At 45.4% G+C, this 19920-nt stretch overlaps 1 protein-coding gene across 18 annotated transcripts in view; it reads right to left on the bottom strand.

The window, feature by feature from the left end:
- Window positions 1-19920, bottom strand: part of Thrb (thyroid hormone receptor beta) — a 339826-nt gene that overhangs the window by 303676 nt on the left and 16230 nt on the right. The window contains exon 1 of one of the 18 annotated variants that reach the window (XM_087584966.1): window positions 16320-16443. The gene's annotated coding sequence lies outside the window, so the exon portion shown is untranslated. 18 annotated transcript variants of the gene reach the window in all.

The raw sequence follows: 19920 nt of genomic DNA on the forward strand, positions 1-19920 counted from the left end.
GTGGGCATATCTCAGGGGATCCTCTTGATTGGTCATTGTCATGGAAACAAAGACCCAGCCCACTGTGCACAGCACTCTTCCCTCAGCAGGGACTCTGGACTCTGGAAGAGCGCAGGCTGTAAGCAGGGATACATTCCTTTTCCATTTGCTCTTGAGTGTGGATGTGGTCTCACTAACTTGAGTTCCTACCTTATTTTCTCCAAAATAATGGACTATGACCTGGAATTGTAAGACAAATACACCCCACCCCAATGTTGCTTTCTGTCAGGACTTTTGTATCACAAAAGTGATACAAAAGCAACAAAAGTGAAACCCTATGGAGACTGCAGACATTAGAAAGATAGGTCTTTCCACTCCTCTCTGCCAAGAAACGGGTTCAATGCTGCAGCCAGCTCTCAGGAACATGGATCTGTCCTTGCTTCCTCCTCTGTGATCTTGGCCTCCAACATCAGCACTGTGACTCCTTGTGGCCACCCAAGTAGTAAACAGAGAACAGTTCAAAGGTCTGTGTGGTAATAATATCTAACCGGGTCTCCCTCCCCTCTGAGGAAGGTAGGCCCTTACATTGTTTCATTATCTTATGCCCTGCTCTGGGGGGAGGGGGATTCTAAATACTAACTCTTGCAAGTGTATCCACTGTGCTTCCTGTCTGTTCTGTCTCTGGTCTGGGATGTGACTCTGACCTTCAGATCCCAGTTACCTCGCATGTCGGCTCGGAGAGCTTACACTAATCTCAAATTGTTATGTCCAAAATCAGATCCTGAATCTCTTCCTCCAACTCATCCTCTCTCCACATTTCTCTACCATTGGAACTGGAACCACCGAATACCTCATCCTGGATTCCTAATCTTTCCTGAGACCTTTCCTCTTCCCACCCAGAGGATCCCCAGTACCTGTCCATGTGAGAGGTAAAATAGCAAATTAACCGCTCTACTTAATGAGGGCATTGGGGGTGTGCCAGTGACCCTAGAACACTTGCCTTTCCATATCAATCCCACGGGAAGATCCTATTGATACCAGATTATTACTAATGCCATATGACCTTGGGAACTAATTTGCCCAAGGCTAAGCAGCTGGCAAGGAGAGAGTGAGCGTTTCAGCTTTGCCACTTTGAACACACACTCTTAACCAGTCCTGTGTTTCCCACTGCCAGCTCAGCATTCCTCACTCTTGTGAGAGAAGGGCCCCCTAGGCTGTCATCTGTTACTACCTCACAGTCAGAGAATCTTGATGAAATAGCCAATCTGACCTTCTCAAAGTCTGGTCAAAGTACGGCATTTCCCTACCAGGATCTCCAAAGCATTTAACCACTTTCTGGACAGGATCCGCAGTCCACAAGGTGGCCTAAGAGCTTCTGCCTTAACTCCTCCTGCTTCCCTCAAGTTTCAGCTACTCGGCACTTCCACCTCCAATTGCATATTCCTTCCTCATTAGTTGTTACCCTTTAACTGTATCAAGTTCCATTATTTGGGCTGGCAGCCTTTCACCCATTTTTCTCCATGGCAACTAAAAGGCAACTACGTTAATCTGTACTTTCACTTTACTATTTATGACTGTTGTTGTTGAGATTGCTTCATCCACCATCAAACTTCCAGCTCCTAGCTCGGAGTCTGGATTATTGGCAGTGAAATGCCACCTTCAGTGAGGGAACAGCGGTGCTTCTGAAGATGTCTAATGCTACCTCAAGAGATCAACGAAAACATCAGCCTCGTTGACGAGAGAGAGAGAGAGAGAGAGAGAGAGAGAGAGAGAGAGAGAGACAGAGAGAGACAGAGACAGAGACAGAGACAGACAGACAGAGGATATGAATGTACACACAAAACAGTCAACGGCGGCCTCATGCTGAGCGCCAATATTGAGATATCATCCAGTGACGTGCAGCCATCTTCAGAAGAACATTCTCTGGTGTTTGCAAGAACATCTGATAAGTCAATTCCCAGTATCTTCTCCTTGGTGAAACTGTGTGTGTGTGTGTGTGTGTGTGTGTGTGTGTGTGTGTGTGTGTGTGTGTTTGTGTTAGGGGTGAGTTCACTGATGTAGAAAGGTCTGGCACCACTGTGGGCAACATGCTACCCCAGACAGAGAGGCGGGTTCTGAACAGAATAAGAGCAGAAAAAAATAAGAGCTGAGGACAGGCGAGCAAACGGTTAAGCGTGCATGCCTTCACTTCCCTGTGTTCTTGAGTGTGAATGTGATGTAACCGGTTGCTTCATATTTCTGCTTCTCTGGCTCCCCCAAAATGATGACTGGAATCTGAAATTGTAACCTGAAATAAACTCTTTCTTCTTTAAGCTTCTTGTTGGGATGTTTTTTTTTTGTTTGTTTGTTTTTTTTTTTTTTAACCACAGCAACAGAAATGAAACCAGTCAGGATCTAAGAGGGTGTTACATATATACTAAAATATATACTAAACAAATCCAGCGATCTGGTGTTCAACATCATTAGCCACAGGTGAGAGGCAAGCCCAGTCCTAAAAGTGGTACCAATTCTCCCCACTCAGGATAGTCATCAACAAACAGACAAATAAAAACTTATGCTGTGGACAAATCGGAACCTGCAGGCACCGATGTTGGGATATAAATTGTGCCACATTTTTGAAGACAGGTACTCCAAAAGTCAAACAAGGGTTCCTAGAGACCCTTGGGAGCCTTGGGAACCAGGGTTCTAGTTGTAGATGTACACCCGAGGGAAACAAAAATACCTCCACCTAAAAACACACAGGCCAACGTTCACAACAACCTTGTTCAAAACAGCCGGAAAGTAGAGCTCTGCAAATGCCATTAGCTGATGAGTGGACAAATATAATACAGATGATGGATTATTATTAATAAAGCTGAAGGAATCACAAGAACATGCCAGAACACCAAATACCCTCGAATATAACGTGCTCGAGATGGAGAGAGCAACAGTCACTAAAGGCCACATGTTGCATAACTGCATGTATCTTGAGATGTCTGGAGCAGGGCTCAGAGATGGAAAGGGGATTGGCTGTTGCCTAGGACTGGAGTGTGGCTGGGGAACAAGCGATGGCCGGCCATCAGGAGTTTCCTTGAGGGTGATAAAAGTGTCCTAAAATTAGAGCAGCAACGGCTGCTAACTAACTACACTTCGATCGCTCAACCATACACACCAGAGACAGGTGAACCGCATAGTTTGTGGGTTGTCCTAAGGTGTTACAGATGGAGTGGAATATTGCTACCTGCTTTAAAGCTCAGCCTGTGCTTGGCATTTACAAGGATAGGTGCGGTGTGGCCCAGCTAAGGAGGAGCTGTTTTACTGATCAGCAGGGGAAAAGAGTTTGAAGAGAAATGTCATAAAGCATTTATGTGAGCTCTCTCTCTCTCTTCTCATAATTCCTTTCTTATCTCTCGAGCGAGTGAGAGAAAACTTGAAATCCTGAGCCCAGGTTTACACATCTTAGAGATGAAAAACATCACCAGGAATGGGGGAAACAGATCCACGAAGACTCAACATCCAAGACCTCAGAGGTAGCAGGGGTGAGAACTAGCTTTGCCTAGAGACCAAAATAGCTCTTTAAGTTTTCTATAGCAACACCCAAAACATCAAGTCCTGGAGTGGCCTTTAAGGACTGTGGCTATGGTCACAGTTCTCCCACCAGCTATTGGGCACCAGATACAATTCTGTGTGAACTGTGCAAAAGAGTAAGGCTGGGGGTACCAAGTGAGAGCAGGGCTGGAGGGGGAGAACCGAGGGAAAGCACAGCTGGGGGCAGTGAGTGAGAACAGGGCCAGGGGCACTGAGGGAGAGCAGGGCTGGGGCCACTGAGCTAGATCTTCTTCTGTTCTTTCACTAGGCTCTATCACAGCGACTTGCCTGACTTATAGACAGTACCAGACTTCACTGTTTAGAAAGTTAGACAGAGAATCTAAAGGTCTGATCTCCAGGCACCAGACCCCAGACTAGTCACCCCATCACTTAATTCTTAAGCAGAGTAGAGGGAAATATGACTTTGAGTTCTCTATTCAATTTTCCTAGCAAAAAGAGAACAAGCAAACCCAACAGCACACTTTTCTTTCCCCTCCAGATAATGTGCCTTTCTAACGTTCCCTTCCCTGTGAAGCTCTCGGTCTTGAGTACCAGGAGATCTCCTGTTACATGAATGTCAATGGCCTGGGGTTGCCTTGTTGGTGCCAGTGAAATGTGTAGATAGAACAAGCGTTTTGTTTCAGTGGTGCAGTTTAACATGGTTAAGTCATTATTCTCAACTCAGATCGGAACACTGGGATCAACACCATGCTTTAGAAAGGCTCAGAACCAGACCATCTACTTGGATAAGAATTTTGACACCTCCCCTCCCCTTAAAGTTAATCTTTTACTTAAATTTCCTTGGCCACCTTCCCCTTTAAAACTCCACCCACTGCAGGAAGGCTAACTGCCTAAAGGAATTCTGGTTCCCCTCCAAGGGTTTCTTTTATTAATAGCTGACAAGACTTCACTTAAGAGTCCACACATGCAGGGCTGAGTTTCACTAGTCCCTCTCCTTGGGTGAGGAGAAGAGTGTTTGCTCGAATACAGTGTGATACCAAGAGCTGAGAACATGAGGAGAGTGGACCATAGGGATTTTATACGTCATATCACTGAAAACAATCCTTTCACATATTTTAGAGATAAATAAAGGTAAACCTCTCTAGATTCTCATAGCAAAGCATTTAAATATGTTGGGTGTGTGTGTGAAGCCTCCAAGAATCCACTCACCCATCTGTTTTGGTTGTTACTGTGAAGAAATTGCCTTCAAATGCAACCCAGGCTGTGGTGGTTTGAATATGCTTGGCCCAGAGAGTGAGTGGCAGGCAGTATTAGGAGGTGTGGCCTTGTTGGAGGAAGCGTGTCACTATCGGGTGGGCTTTGAGACCCTTCTAGCTGCCTCGAAGCTGGTCTTCTCCTGTTTGCCTTCACAACAGGAGGTAGAACTCTCAGCTCCTCCTGAGCCATGCCTGCCAGGATGCTGCCATGTTCCCACCTTGATGACAATGGACTGAACCTCTGAACCGGTAAGCCAGCCCTAGTTACATGTTGTCCTTTTATAAGAGCTGTCTTGGTCATGGTGTCTCTTCTGACAACCCTCCTTCAGAGGTCAGTTCAGCTAAGTTGTTAGTTATTAGCATCTACCCCAGAGAGAGCAAAGGGGTCAATCCCAGCGCCACCTACTTCAGATCCATTATTTTAGAAACGTCTGGAGAAACCAAGCACAAATTGTAGGGCTTTTTTCTGTATGGGTCCCAGACTAACAAATCTACCGAAATGTCATTAGCCTTCACACTATCTGGAAAGCAAGAAGGCAGAGGGGGAAAGCAGGAAGGGGAGGGAAGGAAGGATGGAGAAGCCCAAAGATAGACTGAGCCTTAAAACTTGCATTATGCCAACACTGGAAATCCTTGTGATTTTACACATAAAGATTTTCTCTTCAAAACAAGAGGCTGCAGCTACCCGAAGCCAGTTTTCTCACTGGAGGAATGTGCTAAGAAGTAGCAGTCTTGTTCAGCTGAGGCAGGGGAGGCACTCACTGTTCCCAAGCATCCTTTTCTGTCAGTCTAAATCTCTTTGCCACTGACCTCTAACTGGTGCAGGACCTCCCACTATCCTTAGCACCTGAGAGAATGCTTGCTGCTGGTTCAGAAGGACTGCATCTGAGGGAACGCATCTCCTCTCTAAGAATAACAGTTGACTAACAAACTAGCCTTCCCAAGCAGTCTTAGAAGGCCATATGCTAGCACTATGAAGAGAAGCCACAAGAGATATCACACCTTATTTGGCTCAGGTGACTTCCGAGGTCACTGTTTCGCTGATGACAGGACCTGCTCACATCCCCAGGCTATTAAATAACTCACAGAAGTAAGGAATTATCAGGGGGAACTTCTCAAAATCTCAACAGAAGTGAGCCCATAGCACATTCTAGACCTGTATTTCTTGGAAAGAGAAGGTCAGATTTCTCAGAGGGGACACCTGCCTGCTGGCTAGGTACATTGGAAAGTCACATAAGCTTTTAGGGTAATGACCACAGCAGTTATTCACAGTTGCTTTGTTATTTTAGAGCAGCAATTCTAAAATGAAAGTGCAAACAACTGCCTGAACATAGTTAACTGCAGGTTCTGGCCAGGCAGGCCCAGCGGAAGTCTTAGTTCATTTCTCACAAGTACCCAGGACATGCATGGGGCCAGCCTGTCTCATCTCACACACTGACACTGAGTGAGGTGGCTATTCCTGGTTGTCGACTTGACTATATCTGGAATGAACTGCGATCCAGAATTGGAAGGCTCACCTGTGATCCTGACCTTGAGGCTGGGAGATACAAGTTTCTAACCTGGATCTTGGCATCAAGATCTTGAGGCATAGTGGCTATGAATTCCAGGAGATAAAGACAAATAGATCTCTGAGTGCAAGGCCAGCCTAGAACAGAGCAAGTTCTGGGACAGCCAAGATTAGGCAGCGAAGGAATTAAAAAATAGAAAGCTGGTGATAATACAATAGAACAAGGGGACATGTTCCAGCCCCAGCAAGCAGCAGTACACGGCGGCTTTGGCCATGTGGCACTGGCTTTAAAGTGAAAGACAGAAGGGATTACTGGGACAATGGATGCTGGTTATCTGGAGCTAAGAAATTAGTAGTGATTAAGAAGAGACCACCATCACTGAGGTGAAATCTTTTGTGAAGTGTTTTCTGAAAGCACAAAGAAGCTGTGTTCTAGAGATAGTCAGGGTTGTGCCTTGTGCTGTAGCTGTACTTGGTAGTGTGTAAGAGTCATCCAGGTGGTACTGGTTTTGAAGGCGTAAAGGCATCATGAAGAACAGCTGAGGCTGGGCACTGTGAGAGGCCATGGAAAGCCATTGGTGAAAGTGCAGCCTCAGTTGTAGTTGACAGCCTAGGACTGAAGGGGTCATGTGAAGGGGTTGAGGCTATTGGTGAAGCCTAGTTGCAGCAGAAGACCCCAGCATGTTGAAGATGCCAGTACCATGGGATGACCACCAAGAACAGCAATGGCAGTGGAGTGGACCAACCTGAACTTAAGAGTGCTACAGAAGGCAAACCTGAAGAAGTGATGCCAGTCCTTTGGAGGAGCCCAGGAGATCATGTGTGGATCCCAGACACTGAAACAAGAAGCTGTAACATTGTAGCTGCCTTGGTGACCCAAAGACGTTAAAGATGCCAGAACTGTGGGATACCAGCCAAGGAAAGCTGCTGACAGGGAGTGGAACCAGCTCAGGAGAAAGAAGTGTGTTGCAGTCAAAGAGATGAGAAAGGAGATGGAGATGTGAAGACGGCTTTGACATCAGACATGGAGATTACAGAGTTTGGAGTTTGCCCAGCTGGTTGCCTGGCTTAATTCAGGGATTACAGTTAAGTGATTGGCTGGATCTCAAAAGAGATTTTGAACTTTGGACTTTTAACATTGTTGACACTGCTATAGACTATGGGGACTCTGGAAGTTGGACTGAATATATTTTTTTTATTATGCTATGATTAGGTATGGCCCTCATAGACTCATGTATTTGAACAAGCCCATGAGGGCCAGGGAGTTGAGTGTGATGCTTTGCAAATGCCTTGGCTCAGGGAGTGTGACCTTGTTGGAGGAAGTGTGTCACTGTGGGTGTGGGCTTGGAGACCCTCCTCCTAGCTGCCTGGGGATGCTCAGTCTGCTCCTGGCTTCCTTTGGGTGAAGATGTAGAACTCAGCTCCTCCTGCACCATGCCTGCCTGGGTGCTGCCATGTTCCCACCTTGATGATAATGGACTGAACCTCTGAACCTGTAAGCCAGCCACAATTAAATGTTGTCCTTTATAAAACTTGCCTTGGTCATGCTGTCTGTTCACAGCAATAAGACCCTAACTAAGACACTGAGGTGTCAAGGAACAGTGCAAAAATAAGCCAGGTGTGGTGGCTCAGGCCTATAATCCAAGTACCCAGGAAGCTGGGCCAGGAAGGGCTCCTGCTAACTCTCAAAACTAGCCATGGCTACATAGTGAGTTCCAATCCAGCCTGTGTGGACTACAAAGCAAGATCCTGCCTCCAACAAGAATACGAAGGGACAAAGGGGGAAAGAAAAGTTTCTCTGTAGGCTGATGGCACCCCTAAGGGTCAGGAAGGGCCATTCTCTGTTCACTGCAGTGTGGAAGAAGCCCTGTAGGCCAACACAAGTATTCTTTCACCAAAGGGTAGTATTTGGCGCTGTTAGAGGAACTGCTGCAAAGGTTTGAGCTTACATTCCCAACACTTGCCTGTAGGGACTGTAAGGGGTCGAAGGACCTCTGCATTGCCTTCTAGGGGATGAGCTACCAGGTTAAAACACTCTGAGGCTTCCCGGGGCAGCCCCAGTTAATTCCTCCACACCTGCTGTTTTTTTTCAGTTTCTGCCTGAAACATCTCAAATGACAACATGACCTGAGCCAAGGATCCTTGCACTGAACACCCAGCTACAACTCAGGCCTCAGAGAGCTACTGAAGAGCCCCTCGGCCTGAGGAAAGGTGCTTCTCACCAAAGGAACCAAAGGCAAATCTCAGAAGGAATGTTTGCAAAGAGTGTCCAGTGTGGTGGCCTTTTCATATCAAGAGCATTCTGAAAGGAATAAATTAGCATAGCTTGTTCGTACCCAGGCCCTCACCCTGTGAGTGCTCCTGGTTAAAATGTGATTTTTTTTGTATGTGGTAGGATCTACTCTACAACTTTCACCTCCACAGGACACTTTGGTAAAAAAAAAAAAAATTCATTTCAGCCATTTGACTAAGAAACCACTTCAAAGTACAGAGACCAGGGCGTCCCTGTGTCTTGACTTTAGAAAAAATATTATTCTAGGACCATAAGGCGGATTTGATTTCGTGCTTTGCTTTTGTTTTTTCCTTTAAGAGAAAGCCTTTCCACCTTGCTCAGGCTAGCCTTAAACTCATGGTCCTCCTGCCTCAGCTTCTCAGGACTAGGATTACAGGCCTGCACCATCATGTCCCTAAGCTAAGCACATTTTCTTTAGGATGTATTGGGAGATTGAGTTCTCATAACAGCAGAACAAAAAGATTAGAGTGAGTCTAGGGACCCATGTTTAGCTTTTCTAGCATTCTACAATAGATGGTTCTCTCCTTGCTGTATACTTCAGTGAGAGAAGAACATTTCTGGTTTGCCAGGAAGTATCCCAGGGTCAGAGGTCACCAGATGCCTTTCCTGAAAACTAACTCCTTCCGTGGACACACCGGTGACGGGAGCCAGAGCACCATTCACGGTCTTAACTCCAGACCCCAACTTGTCTTTCTACTATACAGGACACAGAAGTTAAACAACTTACAGCTGCTGTTTAATCCTGCCCTAATTTAAGGGGAGAGAACAGGAGACCTTGCTTCAGATTTCACTAAGCAGCAACCGAGCGTCTTGAAGATCAGATGTTGGGCAGTGGTGAGTTTTTCTACAGTTAAGATTAAGGGTCAGGTGTGGATCTTTTTTCTGTGGCTTTAGCTAACACAGCGTGGCCTCAGTAAAACTCAAAGCACGCCAAGTGTGCAGCCATTGCTTCCTGGGACCTTTGCTCCTGCTCTCCACCCCAGTACGATTCACCAACGAAGCTGGCAAACGTTTGTCTTCCAAAGTGCCTTTTACCAGAAAACTTAAAAGACTAAAATGTTAGACCGACCCAAAGGGAACTGCTACTGTGACCAGGCAACGCCCGGTTTGGACCTGTGTGTTTTACAGACAGCACCTAAAGGCTGCAGTACAGACAGACAGACAGACACTCAGGTGCTCCCAAGATCCCACAGTAGTTAAGAGGCACGGACAAGAAAGGACTCAAGGTAATCGAGAGCAAAGGGATCCAGCAGAAACTATTGGGAGAGTCTGAAAAGCGATAGACCTGGGTTCAGGGATGCATCTGGCCGTCACTGTGCCACTCCAGGGAAACTGCTAAACGTCTCTGAACCCACAGCTCTTCTCCCTGGGAAGTGATGACCAAACTCTTACTGCACTGCTTCAATGGCGAGATGCACTGTGCACCAGGTGCTTGGCAAACAGTTGAGCAAGTGTCGATGGATGTTGTCTGGTATTTTATTAGTGTTACGGTTATTGTTTTATTAGCACTGTAAAGTGTGCTGTGACAGGGGAGGCCTTCTATACCAGGCTGAAGTAGGTTATTCTAAGCACTTCTTGCAGGTGGCTAATAAAACAGAACAGCTAAATCACGTTAATGATTAAGCCATCTTTGACCAAGTCAAACGAGAAGATTCATATTCTACAGTGGTCTGACTTTATTTGCTCTAACTATAGGAGGCTGGAGCTAGTAAAAATGAAGTCCCATTTGGTTTGAAAGATCCTATGATCTTCCAAGAATTTCCAAAGTTGTAAAAGAATAATATCCTGGGGTGTGTGTGTCAGGGGGGGGGAGGACAGTCAAGCAAGGTGAGACTTTGTATTGAAGCAGACACCACAGGGTGAACAAATGGGAGCCATCGCCTATGGCTGACAAGGGGACCTTAAGATCCTCTGGTACAACTGCCCTTGCCAGGCAACAGTGAAAAACAATTTTAGGAAACAGTATTCAATGACAAGTAGTTAAATGTTATCAGGTGTTAGGGTAAAAACAAAACAGCAATGACAAAGTAAAACCAGCCACCCACAAAATTATAGGAAGAAGATTGCTGTTTTCATTCAGTTGTGTGTGTGTGTGTGTGTGTGTGTCTGTCTGTCTGTCTGTCTGTCTGTCTGTCTGTCTGTGGGGGCATGCAGAGGGAGCCTGTGGAAGTTCCTGAGTATCTCATGGGTGGTTGGCAAACCGACCTGTACATTTCTACAAAAAGCAGTTATTGCTTTTGTGAACACAGTAACAATAAAGGTGTAAAACTGAGGAGTTAAAAGCTTGACTTCAAAATGGCCCCAGGCAGGGTTTCAAGTACCAAGGATGCTGGTGAGAGGCAAGCAGGCAGTCACAGTATATTTCAATGAAGGCCTTGGGCGGGATGCACGACCCCGCTCTGTGTTCCCAAGTATTGTTCCTGGGATTCGACAGCATTTTGCTAAATGTCTCCATGTCTCTTTCTAGTCTGTCTTCTTGTAATGGCATGGGTGATATAATATACTGCGAAAACTATTTTTTTCTTTTTAAATCAAGCTAGCGCAGAAAGGGCATGGGGGTCGCATGGGTGTCACTGTGGTGTGGAACTTTGTTTTCAAAACTTCCTTTACTGTCAATATCATTTAATGATAAGTATTTATCTCTTTGATCACTAAGAATACATTGCAAAAGAACATTAAAGCAGTCAAAGAGATAAGTGTAAACACTGCCTCATAAATTGTACAATATACTTTCAATGGCTTCTCATTTTATGACCCGAACAAACCAGACGAACGCCTTCCCTCGTTCTGCTTTGTTTGATTTGTTGTTATGCCTTGCTGGGGATCGCACCAAGAGCCTCCCACATATTAGGCAAATATTTCTACTACTGAGTTACATCCCTACCCTCTGCCACAATTCTGAAATAATGGAACCAAGTCAAGTGGTTTTCCTAAGAAAAACTGCCAGGTGGGACACCCTTTGAACTGTGCTACTGAGCAACTCAGACTCCAAGAGTCCTCCTCGCAAACGCAGACAGCCAGTGCAGTGTTCTTTGGGGTGTTGTTGAAGTGTTGTGGAAAGACAGAACAAGGATGGGAGGGGAGGGAGTCTGGGAAGCAGGAAGAAACTCAGGCTCCGGGCTCCAACCTCTTTTGGCGGTCCAATGTGCTCCTGACCAAAAGCAAGCACAAGGTCCACCCCCATCTCATACCGTGAACGTGGTTGTGCCACTGTGGAACGGTGTCTGACCCAGCTCCCTGCCTGTCCTGTGGGCAGTGGACCGGAGAGGTCCAGTGTGCGTGTGGTGTTGCTGCTGACAGAGTGGTTTGCCCTGACTCCTGAAGGCGGGGGTGGGTGGCTGAGGGGGTGATCTAAATCCTGACAGAGATAAAGGGTCTAAGACCTCTAAGCAATGTGCTCTCTACAAAAGCTGTAGGAAGAGGGGCAGTTGCCTCTCTTTACAGAAGCTCCTTTCTCAGAAAATAGTCTCTTCACAACCCCATTGACACCTGATTTTTTTTTTTTTGAGGCACAGGTATTATATATGCTACTGTGCCATAAAGTGCATTTTAAAATGAAATATGATGGCTTGGGGAATTTTCACACTGGTTAGAAATTGCTCAAAGGAGTATTTAATTTGGCCATAGAGTGACCTTGTGGACAGTGTCTCTCAGGGACCCAGAAGGCACCTTGGGACCTGCCAGTCAGTTCTAAGCTGACTATTCTTTGAGCATTTATGAACACCCACAGGTACATCATTCATTACTGAGTTAGCCCAAAGGACACGGCCAACCATACCTATAAAACACCTGTGTCGGTGTCAGGCTATCTCTTTAGAAGGAGTTACTAACACTTAAAGTGCTTAAGATATCCTTAAGGTGCAGCCAGGCTTGCTGGTCTTTCCAAGTGTACACATCGAGGACCAACATTCTTTTGTTTGTTTGTTTTAGCTTTCATGGGTCATCTCATTTTCTCCCATAAATGTTGCTTTTAAATACATCCCGTCACCCACCCCATGACTTTCTATGCCGTCACTTTCAAATGTCTTCGGTTACTGTGCTTTAGGTCTGATGGCTGCAAACAGCATACCTGTGCTGTATGTATTTATGCAAAAGGCTAGGACTCATCATGGAAGTCAGCACGCTTTATTTACTTATTCAGTAAGAAATGTTGGCGAGTGACACACTGCAGAGGTGGGAGGAGGAATGAAGGCTGGAAAACATTTGGGGGGCACTTAGTCATGTTCCTGTCTTCACCCCAAGAAGCTTTATCTCTTCAAATCTGCCTGAAGCTCTCGGTGAACAAAGGAAAACATTGCTGATCAGTGGAAGGCTGATTCTTCTAATTACCTGCCCCATGTTTTCACAGTGGGAAAATTTTAACCACTGACTGTTTTAGTTTCGCCTCCCCTCTCAAAGCGTGAGGGCTGTGTATGACTCTCTGCATACAGGACTTTTTTATCCACATGCTGAAGCCCTGGCACATTTCTTGGATCCCATCCCAAGAGACGGACTTTGTCACCCTATATCCCGGTGACCCACACTAACTTCACCCACTGTCAGCCTTACCTCTGTAGCACAAACATCCCAACAGCAGTCACCAGATACACACCAGCTCTTAGACACATCAGAACTGTTTACAAGAACGGGACCGCCTCGGCTATAGAGGGGAAAGGACTGAGTGGCTGCAGCTTCATGGATGCTACCAAGGGCTCATGATCAATTATCAGAGAGGAGGGGCTAGCTGGAGGGGCAGGGCTGTGTGATGCTTAGGAACCGGAAAGTTACCTGACTGTCTAGACTCAAATCACAGCCCCATCACAAACCAGTCGTGTGGCTTTGAGAAAGCCATGCATCCTCTTTAAAGGTGCTTCCTAAAAAGGATGAGGGGATTAAATGAATAGACATATTCAAAGTATCTGGAACAGGGCCTGGCTTACAGAGCAAGTGGCAGAAGAGTCAGTTAAGAGTCCACAAGGAGAACAGAACTATAACTGAAAGCTGGCTGAACTTGCACCTAACTAGAATCCTTCACCTTACCAGTGCCTCAAGTATCGGAAGCAGTTGCTCCATCTCCAAGGACTTTATACCTTTATCCTCTTTCCTTGGTGGTCTCTAATATCACCTGGTTTCCTCGATCAGCATTCTGGGTTTTTCTCTGCCTGAAAGAGTAGGTAGGACCCGAGGCTGCACTGAACAGGTCGAAGTAAAACCAGGTTTGGGCAAGCACCTTCTTCTGGTGCAGTAGTTTCTAAAGCCATCGCTTGCAGTCAAACCTCTTGAGAGCCTGTTGGAGTTTATCTAGTGCTACCCTGGACTTTCTGAAGCAGATATACTGGTGCTAGCCCAACAGGGTGTACTTGACAAGCTCCTCAGGTGACTGCATGCAGCTTGTGTTTGGAAATCATTCTTCAAATGGAACTTTAAACAATAGTAGGTACCCAGATAACTATACTGTTTATCTGCTCAAACTAAGTAGGTATCTTGAGGTATCTTAGAACTTAGATCCCAACCTGCAATGTATGGTGGCCCGAGCCTTCTCCAGGTCTTCTTGAATTGGACTCAATGCTCAGGTCCCCCAAGATCTCTCAGTAAGACATGTGTACCGGGCACTTTGGTTCTCTCCCCATTCTCTAAAACCTTGAGGCCTCTGCCAAGAATTTTCCTTTGTCTTCGTTGTGACCCTCACAGAATCCACAGAAAGGCTGAAACAAAAATGCTCCCGCACTTAGTAGGGCTCTACCTCCAGCCTGAGGTTAATCCATAAATAGGACTCATACAAACAGCCGTTAGACTCCCGACACTTCCCCACCGTCAGCTTCCGTATCTCAAGATGTCCAACAGGGCAAAGCATGGAACTCACTGTTCTCAAAACTGAAAGCTACAACCGACCTAGAAAGGAACTGGGAACATTCTTCTGAGGCTCTCCTTATTTCTCGCCCTACACTGTTCTGTCCCATACACATACACAACCTGGTCAGGAGACACGACCTAGAAGTCAACAGTACTCTCAAAACCTTCAGACCAAAGGCACATTGAGGAGGAGACTAGTCCCTTTCTTCTTTTTCAGTTTTTCCTATCTTTAGAGCCCTTTATTAAAAAATAACCCTACAGAAAGTAGACGGAACTGAAAATCATTATGTTAAAGCAGAATAAGTCAGACTCGCAGAAAGATACATACAATGCGTTTTCTCTCTAGAACCTGTGCAGATGTAAATGCATTTGGGTATGTGAACATGTGCTTGAGTGTGAGTGTGAGTGTGAGATTAGAAAAGGGACCATGAGCCAGAAAGAAGGTAGCTTAAGGGAAATAGGAGAAGAGAACGCACGGCATGAAAGCACTCGGTGGTATGTCGGGGAAAGGAAGGCAAAGAGAGCACGGGGCGGGGGCTGTGGGGGGGAGGACTGGGAATAAGAGGACGACCCAGAGCAAAGAGTATATGAAAACACCAGAGTAAGAACCACTGCTTTATACGCTAACTGAAAAAAATCAATACAATTGCACTATTGGTTGAAAAGTATTTCTACAGAACCCCCCCCCCAAAAAAAACCCTGAAATTCACAGAAGTTAAGCAACTGTTCCCTGGCTTGTTTGGACTGGTGGGGATGAACACTGCTATCCCACTTGGTCACAGAGTTCGTGCTTGGCTGGTGCATTATTGATCATGCGTCAACTCCCCCTGAAGAGAGAAATCGAGATGTTCAAAAGATCAGAGAAAACAAAGGCACTGACTGCCTCAATGGTACGGCAGGCTGCTGTTCCTGTGCATCTGGCCACACGTCGTCTGATGCTGCAGAGAATGCCAGCTCTGCGTGGGGCTTTAACACAAAGCCATTGTCCCCTCCCACTCTCTTTGCCTGTCTTGGCAAAGTCAAGTCCGGGACTTGTTGAAGAAGGTGATTCATCACTGAATGGAAAGAACGCCAAGACTCAACTATACAGAAGCTTTCTTTCTTCGCATTCTTAATCCCTCAGGACCTAACAGTCACTTGCCAGAATACAAACAATCATGAACTTTCCAGATTTGACAGACAGTTGAGTAGCAACACAGGGTAAGACAGGCCCTTCGCAGGTAGAGTCCGAGGAAGCTGATCACACCGATTGACAGAAGACCTGGGTTTTCAGTTACCAAGCAGCTCATGCTCAGGCAGACGGCAGATGGCATCCGTTCTCTCATTCCCAGTATGTGGGCTTCCCTCTTGCTGGCAAGAGGGCTTCTCTCTGAAGCCCTGTCCCATCCTCTCACATCAATACCCTTTCTTTTAGTGAAGGGTCTGACCAAAGCTTTTGGAGATGTTACGATGTAGTATGCTTCTTTAATTTATGTAATCTAGCATGTTATCAAAAGAGTTCTATTTTACCGTTTCAGCTTTTCAATATTATTTGTGATCTCGTATACTAGTGTCAGGAAATCAAAAGAAATTCTAAGAATCCCACCAGCAGTTTAGAGATCCGGCATCTTGGATTTTCAGTCTTTTTTAGGTATAGCATGGTAAGAAAACAGAAGACACTGGTCTATTGCCTGCACTGTTCCTTTGTAGCACACATTATTAACCAATCACTGTACTCTGCACAGAGAAGTCAACATAGTTAGTGTTAGACTTCTGAAACACATGAAACTTACAGCTATTAAAGCCCCCGGGGCCAGGTTGGGATTATTGATCATTTTAGACTTTGTAAACTACTAGAACTCTTAGTTGAACGGCTTGGGTTTCTTACGTAAGAACGAAGGGAATAAAACAAACACACAATAATAACCACTACAATGAAACTCACAGTTCTCTCAGCAAGGAATGGGTAATTTTCGCTGGGTTGGATGAGCGTCACAGTCACAGGTCGTGCATACGGAGAGCTCTGGATCTATGCACAGGCACAAGGTCAAGTCTACACCTCTAACACTGGAATTATCACCACAGGAGCAAGGTCAAACATTCACAGGTGGACTGAAGTGCACGGACTTGCATGAGATCAGCACATGTTAAAACACTGCTCTCTCACAGACCTTTGAAGGCTGTCCAACACACCACAGAGGAAAGAGTGACTTGCTGCAATACATTGCACGTTTTAGTTAGAAGAGCATCAATTAAGATAAATCACAAAAGATTCCACCATACTAACACGTTTCCCCAAAACCCCTGTTCTGTTTAGCATAGACCTCAAAACTGGCCGTGCTCTCACTTGTGGTCCTAAGGGCAACATTCATTCCAACTCTATCCACTTATATCAAACATTCAAGACAGGTCCCAAACAGGAAGTCAGGATTTTTTTTCCAAATTAGAAAAGCCTAAGAAACTATGACAAATGCACATAGTTAAAGTTGAAGTCATTCAAATTAATGTTTTATAAAAATCTATCAAAATATTGTGAGGAATGTAAGATGTTACAAATGTTGTCATTTATAGTATCTGCAATTCACATTTGTTTATTGATTTACAAAGTATGTTCATTTAATACACACACACAGAACACAGACACACATACAGAACACACACACACACACACACACACACATGCATGCACACAAAATATGTTAGAATCTTACAAAGTTTAGCCAGTCATGGTGGCTCATGCCTGTAATTCTAGAACTTGTAAGGCAAAGACAGAAAAGTTGATCAAAGCCAGGATGGTCAGCATGGTAAGTTCTAGGCCAACCAAGGCCACATACTGAGACTGTCTCGAAAAAAGAAAAGAATTCTACAAATTCCGTGAATTCAAATTATATGTATTATTTACTCCAAGAGTGTATCTTTAAATGGAGTAAAATCACGTGAGTACACTTTAGTGCTACTTGAGAACAGAGAAGCATTCACAGCTCCTTAAAGGCATATTTTAACCCACGTTTAACAAAGTGCCACCTTGACAAACTCTTTCTTCCCTTTCTGAAGAACATTCTCCAAGAAGATTCCAGGTCAGGGTCAAGTCTGTCTCTGCTGGATTCAGACACTCTAAGCTAGAGCAATGGGGCAGCCTCTCTCTCCTCCTGGCACCAAGGCCCTTGAAGGAGGCATTATGGGTGGCGGACTGTGCCTCTGAGATTGACAGCACTTCCTGGAAACTACCTCAGGTTGGCATTAGCACCCATCTCAGTCAAGTGCTTAGGCCTCACTCACTGGACACCCTCCTTCCACAGATGCTGGAATCTGGCTTTGCCGGCCTGGGACAGGGTGTTCTGCCACAGACCCCCAAACGAAGAGCTTGGAAAGACTATCTGAAGGTCTTCTGCACGCATGTAAAATTGTGAATTCTGAATAACACAGCTTGATTTCACGCTTCCAAAAGCTCGAATAAATTTTGGTTTTCCAGCATTATAGTGCCCATTCAGAATCCGCCATGCTGAAATGAACAGTGACCAAACGCAAACAACGAAAGCCTCAAATGATTTCTTACACACTGGTGACATTTCATGTCTGAAGGTATTGAACTGTAGCAGGACTTAGGTGACATCTGACTCTTCTGAAAACTGGAGCCTTCTCTAGGGGTCAAAGTGGGCACGAGCGGGTGTATACCCTTAGCGGCCTGCAGTTGTTACCCAGTTGAAGATGGGTGTCGCTCAAATATAATCTTTGGGGCTTGAGATATTCTCTAATAAAGACTTGTTTTCTAAAATCGAGGAAGAAGTTAAAATTCTTACTATTTCTGCTTTGCAATGAAACAACGTTTATACTTTTATTTCCTATTTAGAGATCTCACTGAAGATCCAAACTGGACAATACAGTATTATTATCTCAGGTAGAACACAAGGCCAGCATATTTACAGATATTCTGGGTCTTTATGTAGTAGGTTTTATAATCATTTTTTTACTGTAATTTCATTTTTTTTGTAGCATTAACCTGTGGCATAACATTGAAAAGTATCTATGTGTATGTATTTATATGCGTGTATGTTTGTAGGTGTGTACCTGTATATACATGTGTGCCCTATGTATGGGTATATGTGAGTACATGCATATTTGTGTGTGTATGTTCATATTTTAATGGAACAAATATTTTAAAAACATCATAATCTGATTTTTTCTATTGTAGTTTTTTCTATTTTACTTGAATTTCTTTCTATTGTGACATAATATCGACCCACTAGCCACTGGTAAGTTGTCTGGGAGTGGTCCACACTTGACAGGGCTGTCTTATGTATAACACATGCTTTTGTGTTCTTTACTTAGGAGAAATTAACAAATCCTTCAATCCCCATGTGTCTGCGGGGCCAGCCCCTGGGGATTTTTGCAGATTCTGCCCCAGCAGGTCTGATCTGGAGCTCCAGCCTCTGCATTTCTGAGCAGCTCAGGGTAGTACTGGTTTGGTTACTGTGAGGACACTCTCTGAGGACTGACTGGCTGCTGCATCTAGCTTAGGAGACCAGGAAGCCCAGGAGCCAGGGCACAGGACACTGCAACATCACACAGAAGATGCTGCCAAAGGATGGGGCCCAAGAGCTCAGAGTGTGTGTGCATTTCAAAACATACAACAAAGCAGCCAAGAAGTCCGGGTCCCTTCACGGGGCATCTGGGGACACCCGTACTTCATAACCATCTCTTCTGTGGCTTGCACTCCATTCACTTTCCCCATAGCATGCACTGCAAAGCCACTCTGAAATGTAGTGTCTTACTCTGCGGATGTGCAGAGAAAGGCAAAGCCACAGCCAGTCTCAAGAAGCCAGCAGCGCAGAGGGTGAGACACTTAGTTTGTTTTGATTAGAGAGAACTTGTTAACCCCGAGACACGCTTGTCAAGGTATACCACACTCAAACTTTGTATGCTTGTGACAGAAGACGGTCTTTCGAAACATGGTTTTATGATTCCACTCGCTAGGCTTAGAATTCCCAGTGGAGGAAATGCCAAGCCAGAACTATAGATCTTCCTGGGATGATACTGGGTGTCTGAGGGTTCAGCTTTCAGAACTGGGGGATGCACAAGCTGATAAAATAAAAGCATAGTTTTGGGTGGGCTGCTCGGATGTCTTTGTGCTGTGGGTGTACGTGGAGGGATGGAGAGTGTGCTGCCCACCAGTGAACCCAAGTGTGCAACTGGCACAGATGTGGTGCGTGCTCACACTACTCCTCACACACAATCGGTCTGCTGATTCGTCCCATCAGTGTCTTCTCTCTAGACCAGAGCAGGGGACATTTATAAAGGAGGCAGATACAGAACGCAAAGCTCTTCAAATTACCTCAGTCCGTGGTGCAGATAGGGAGAAAAGAGAACTGAGGAAGAGACAGAGAACCATGGGTCCCGGTGCAGAGACATTGGGAGCAGCCGGGTATATGGGGCAGGTGTTGCATCAAAATCAACTGTGGGATCTGGTGCCCCAGTTTTCCCCACTGTGTGTTGTCTCCTCCTACCTGTGAGAACCACAATCAGACAAACAGCATGGTGAACCTGGT

The sequence above is a fragment of the Rattus norvegicus genome, chromosome 15, assembly GCF_021556685.1.
Source record: "Rattus norvegicus strain SHRSP/BbbUtx chromosome 15, alternate assembly SHRSP_T2T, whole genome shotgun sequence".
Taxonomy (NCBI): Eukaryota; Metazoa; Chordata; class Mammalia; order Rodentia; family Muridae; genus Rattus; species Rattus norvegicus.